Genomic DNA, 6,486 nt, shown 5'->3' with positions numbered 1-6,486 from the left:
GGCCCCTCCGCGCCGCCCCGCGCAGCGCGGGTGCCCGGCGAGCCCGCCTCGGCCGCTTGCCGGCGTCTCGGAGCCAGCGCGGCCTCCAACGGGCATCGTTTGAAGAGGGGAGGCAAACCAGGCAGCCCTCGAGGTGCCCCCGGGAGGTTTCCTCGTCCTTCGCAACTTGCCTTCCCCGTCGACTTTCTCACCGCCCGGGAAGCAAGTCCCGCACCCCGGGAAAGCGGGAGACCCCGCGCAGCCCTCCTGCGCACGGCGCAGAGGCCCGCAGCGATAGGACGCATCTCCGGAGCAGCGCGCACGGACATGCAACCCATCTCTGTTCAGGGGCGCGTGAAGCAAAGCTGAAGTTATCACCCCAGGTACTGAGGAGATGGGTAGATCTGCCTCCTCACGAGCCCTGTACAGATACAGCCACATGTAATGAAATGGGGAAAGAGAAATTAACCTAAATAAGCTTCCAAAATACTTAGACACTGCTAGAATTTCCTTTCTGTAATGGGTAGCACATGCCACAGAAATGATCAAGGGGTGAGATGCATAAGCAGTAAGGGAGAAGCCTGGGATGTGCTTGGGATAGCCACATACTCAATAGGGAAGAAAAGATGGCTTTATACAACTTTTAATTAAAGATTTAGCTGCAAAATCTAGACTTTAAATAATAAATAAATTGCAACAATTCTATGGGGATATGGCGCCCAGGAAGTAATTTCCATTCCCCCCCCCCATCCTATTTTCATTTCCAGAACACGAGAGATTGTCTGCTTTCCACTATCCCCAGCAAAGAAACATGTCATCGCATGACATGACAAAGTTGCCCACAACAGTGTGATCCATATAAACATACTGCTGCACATTTTGGTCTTCTAACAGAACTCAGAGATAAAAAAAAATTGGAACTAATTGTCTATATATAATATAAACTCAGTGGTAGAAAACTCCCTTTTTTCCTTGGCAGGTGGTCACCTTATCTAGTAAGCACACTGAAATTCCCCACTTGTATAAATATATCAGGTTTATCATAGTTTTAGCTCCTCTCCTGTTGTTTTGTATTTTGTCTACTCATAAGTCCCAGAATGACTTGGACCATTGACAGAGGACTGACACAGATTACTTCATTGGTGGGCTAGAGATCAGAGCTTGAGCTTCTCACTTGTTCCCACACAAGTAGGAAAGAGGGAAAAATCAAACATATTCAATTCTTGAGGAGAAGCAGCATGATCCTCATCCACCAATGACGTCATACACAAAGTCATGGTAACAGAGATTCATGAAGGCTATCACTTGACATTTAAGCAGGAGAAAAGTGAAGAAATGATGGAAATAAAGACATTCTTGAGAAGAGCTTTATTTTGGAGCAATGAGGTACATCTCACATTTTTCTCAGAAATAGGTCTGCCAACAATCAGGTATGTAGTAGCTGAAAACAGTTACCCCGTGAGAGGCATTGGGATGGAACCAAACTGTGCAGAGGACAACTCACAGCCCCACATGCCACGTTAACTCTTAAAATAGTCTGAGGGACTAATTTAGAAGTAGGAGCTCCCTGCTGCACGAGCAGAATGCTTGCCCCGCTGCAATGAGAATTTTGCTCTAACTAGGTAGCAGGCACTCCTCACTTTTTCTAGAAGCCCTATCACCACCTGCTTGGTCTTCCAGTAGTCAGTAGAGGCTTCCTTCCCTTGGCATAAAGGCCAGAAATGAGCGTCTGCCAGGGAAGCACTGGAGACTTAACTGCATGGGAATCAAGAAATAAGGACAAAGGCACAGAGCAAGAAAAATACCCACAGCTCTAGATTATGAAATATTTTAAGGTATTTCTTGGCATTACTCATCTTTATCTCCTGCACAATATAGATGCTATAGAAATTTTATCCTCCCCAAATTCATTCTAACTTTCTGGCCCAGAACTAGTTCCAAGCAATTTTTATCTCCTGTCTATGTAAAAGGAGCAATGCATCCTTGTCACTGTGAACTTCTTGTGTTTTATAAACCAAACCCAGTCCTCTGCATTACTTTAATGCAGTATTATGTGAATGTATGCATTATAATCACCGACCCTACTGGATCCTAGTGTAGTCTGTCACAGGAATACATATTTGAGCTCTGGGTAGCACTGCCATATGCATTGCAGAAAACCTTCCATATGGTTTCTGAAAAGTGGTTACAGCACACGTGCACCAGGCACTTTTCAAAGTAAAACAGATCTGTTCATTTTTATTTTCAAAATACCAAAGCAGTAAAATCATGTAATTGAGTAATCACTTGCCAAATTTCCTTTTTTAATCTAATCTATTTTGAGTTACATCAGAGCCAAAATGCAAATTAAACTGGTAAGGTTCCAAGATTTTTTTTTTTTCCCCTTTTAAAAAACACAATTTAAGGTACTCATAAGTAAGGAAATCTTAAAAACCATTTGTTTTGTATGCTGTAAACTTTGGAAAACAAGTTTCAGCCTGAAGTAAATTTTCATAGATAATAGGTTAAATAGAAGCCTTACGTAAATTTTGATCTCTTCTTAACAACTCTAATGTTCATTTTATAAAATTTGATTTGAAAATAATTCCACTGTTTTAAAAAAGGCTCACATGGTCAGAAACTAGGCAAAAAGCACGTCCTCTTAAAATGTATGCATACATTCTTTTAGATCTAACTACTACCTCAGGAAAAGGACAGATTCCAGAGATTGCTTATTTGCAGCCTTCCTCAGTCAACTTGTTTTGCAGCAGCATTAAAAAGCCTAAACTTACTAGCCAGCTCAGACAACCTCTTCAGTATTTGATCACAAGGTGAGAAAGATCCTTATTACTCTGTCACATCCTCATGAAGACATAAATCCCAGCACATAAACAAAATGGTAGATAAAAGTAGCCTTCAGTGGTACCCACTGCTGGAAACCACTGCTCTCTGGGTTGCAGTTGTTCAGATTAAGTCTCTCTCTACAAACAGGAAGACCTTGTGAAAAGCTGTGTGATCTTTTTGGTTGCCTTCTACCACAATGTTGAAGAGACCGGCAACTACTCAAGTCATGGCTGCTTTCATGTTGCTTGTCTTTTGTTCCCTCAAGATTATTCTTTCAAGATGGAATCTGCTCACGACACCTCCTGGCTCCTTTTGAAAGGTTGCAAAGGCATAACTGACCATGTTCATGTTAAAATACTTTAAAGCTGCACCACAAGTTTCTCTTTGTTGAATAATAAAAAAAAAATCTGATGGTACTCATGAAAATTTCCTTTTAAGGAAAGGACAAGTCCGATTCTTAGCATGCAAAATCTAGTAGAGGACATACAGAAGACAGAGATATAGGAGTTATAAGACTATTGTTTGTAGAAGACTGACCTTACAGCTGCCTTTCTAAAGGGGATTTTGCCCCACTTCACCATGCCTTTTCTGCTCCATCCCCAGCAGTGCCACTAGTATTCGTCAAATCCTGATGACCTGGTTCAGGGAGCTAAAACAACTGAGAACTAAAGTGATTTTTCCTCTTCTGTTTTTTAAGGCTGAGCTTTCTACCAGTTTAATTCCTTGAGACTCCATCTCACTGTAACTGCTAGGTGACAGCCAATGTCAGTACATGGGAAGCAATAGCAGCATGCAGCCGAGGGACATGAGGACACTCTTTCTTTGGCAGCTGTTAGACCAAATTAGCTACAATGTCAAACCACACCCTCAGGTCTCTGATGGTTAGAGAGACTAAAGGCATGGTAGAGAGGGCAAAGGAGAGACAGGAAAAGCGTGAAATCAAAACAGACCAAGGATAAAGAGAAAACGCATACTAGATGCAAAGTAGGGGCTGGACTGTGAGTGTTGATCGTGGGAACAGATGGAGAGATACAGAGAGAAATGACACCCATAACACTCAAGATCATATGTGTGAGAAAGGAGGGGAGCAGATAGAGAGAGTGGTGGGAGAGATGGAATTCTGTAAGACAAGAAGATGATTTAGGAAAAAATGGTTTAAGAAAAATTAGAATCAGGACATGGTGTTCACTAGAAAAATCACTGTCTAGTTACACTAGTGTGGTTAGAAAAGAACGATTCTTAAAAAAAAAACAAACATTTTGATACTTTCTCTTTTAATATTTTACATTTGCAAGGATCACCTGTTCTTTGCACACTGCAGTCACAAAGTAAGAGTTAAAAGGTATGCCATATTGTCAATTTTAGCCAGCCCAATCAATATTTATTATAATCTCTAAAAACCATCAACTAGCTGCATAACATTGTGCAGAATAAACTAGAACCAAATCAAATAAAATATTCTTCAAGTTCTGTACAGGATTGACATGCAAACAAAAAGATTTTGATACTTCCATGGCTTTCCATTGGCACAGAACACAGAAAGGAATATTCATTAAATCTGACTATAAATGTTTGTCTTGTGTGGGAGGTCTTAGTATAGTAATATGTATTAGAAACTTGATATTTTTCCAGGCAAGCCTTTCCACTTCCATTTACATATATCTAATTGTAAAAACTCATTTTCCTACCTGGAACACTGTTAAATAAAAGTACAATACACATACGGATGGGAGCGAATAGCTTAGGAGACTTGTGATGAGTTCTACAACTGTTCCAGCCTCTACATCACTGGGTCCAGTCAAGTCCAGGTTGGTAGCAATGGAAAATTACTACTCCTTACAGCCTGTGGGGGGTCTTGTAGACTGAATTGGTGATCTCACTCTCATTCCTCCTGAACAGGGATTCTCCCCCACCCTCACCAATAAATCACAATTGATGCTACTGGCACCTGTGCCAGCAGAAAAGATGATGACTGGCAAGGAAATGTCCTCTCACACACACAGAAGCAGATTCCTTCAGAGCACAAATGACTTCAGTTTGCCATCCTGTCAATATATAGTTATCTTCTCCAAACACTGAAACTCACAGACAATAGAATTAGTATACTCTGTAACTGCAACTTTATTTAAAACATAACCAGGCAATGCACAACAACTAACATAAAATGTTGCCATTCAACCTCAACTAATTAGTTCTGTTCAGCATGGTTAGCAGCTGGTCCCGTTGCATTTACAGGGAACATATTTCACTCTTTGCAGCGGCTAGATGGCAGGGAGTCTGGACTGTGCCTATAGCTCTCCCACTGAGAATTCCTTGGGTACATGGCAGCTTTCAGCTGGCACAAAACCATTCGTGTTGGCTTTTCTGTCCTATTTAGACACTGGGACCATGGGCATACTAAAGGAGTGTTTGCGTCCACTGCTGTCACCTGGTGTGTAACTGTGTTAGGGCTCATCATGAGTTGCTCTGATTTTTACAAGAGCTGCAGTTTGTGACAGAAGAAGTAGATTCAACTCTGACATCCTCCCTTTTTTTCACAAAGCAAATCTTAGAACAAGAGAGAGAAAAAGTTTTCCAGCCAGAATGCACTGATCAAAGACAACTGAAAGAAGGCTGGAAGCTGTCCTTCCAAGATGAGGCTATGAAACCAAATTGAAAAAACAGGTTACTGGGTGAATATGCATGAAAAAAAACAAGGTAGTATCAGTTGGTCTCACGGAAAATGCAAGTTAGAAGAGAGAGGCTTTCACGTATTCAAACAATTCTTCAGACATGATCCAGAGACAGTAAGCTTCAAGCTAGAGCACAGGTAAGTATGAAGTATTGTAAATAAGTCAGATTTGAAGATTCTCCCCTCACCTCCCCCCGAACAATATCATGTGCTGCATTAACTGACATCCTGAATATTAGTCAGATGGACCTATTAGCTACAGCATGTATTAATGATTTAATAACATAAAATTGGTGAATGTTGGTTATGAAAGAATGCTAAGAGACCTGAGCAGAGATGCACGTCCTTGGTACAGCTTACCATGAGAAAAATGATACTTAATCGCTAAGGGTTACACTAATAGGAAAAATAAATTTTCAAAGCATTGGATTTGATGCCAAACTAGGAGGATAATGTTACCTCTTGACTTATGCAGCAATCTGGAAAAGATTAAGAGACAACATCTTACGCTTTATATTTATACTCAGATAAACTATGAATTCTGAATTCATGTTATGAGTTGTTGTAGGATACATTTACAATAGGAAATTAAGATACCATTTACCTTAATACTGACAGACTAGAGTCAGAGGAACTACAGGAAATAAGAAAATATTTCTGGAGTAATAAATAAATTGAGTGCCTATTCTGAAAGGTCAAATGCAGTTTTTCTGCATAGAATTAAAACTTTTATCATAACAGATCATAAACTATAAAACAGTTGTTGTCTCTATCAGAAAATTATTCTACATTTGATGTGTGAATTTCATGTCTTATACATGAGGACAGACAGAACTCTCCTACTGCATTATTGGAGGCTTATCAAAAACAGGATGCTCTTTTCTTGAGAAGATGAAAAGTAGAGAGATAAGCAGGGAAATAAAGACTGAAGTTTTAACCAATAATATTTTTGTGTGGTTATCAGAGGAATGTAATAATTAATCTTTTAATCATTCTGAAGATTGTGTGAAATC

This window comes from Apteryx rowi, unplaced genomic scaffold, assembly GCF_003343035.1.
Source record: "Apteryx rowi isolate R43461 unplaced genomic scaffold, aptRow1 scaffold_209, whole genome shotgun sequence".
NCBI lineage: Eukaryota > Metazoa > Chordata > Aves > Apterygiformes > Apterygidae > Apteryx > Apteryx rowi.
Note: the sequence above shows the minus strand (reverse complement) of the source record.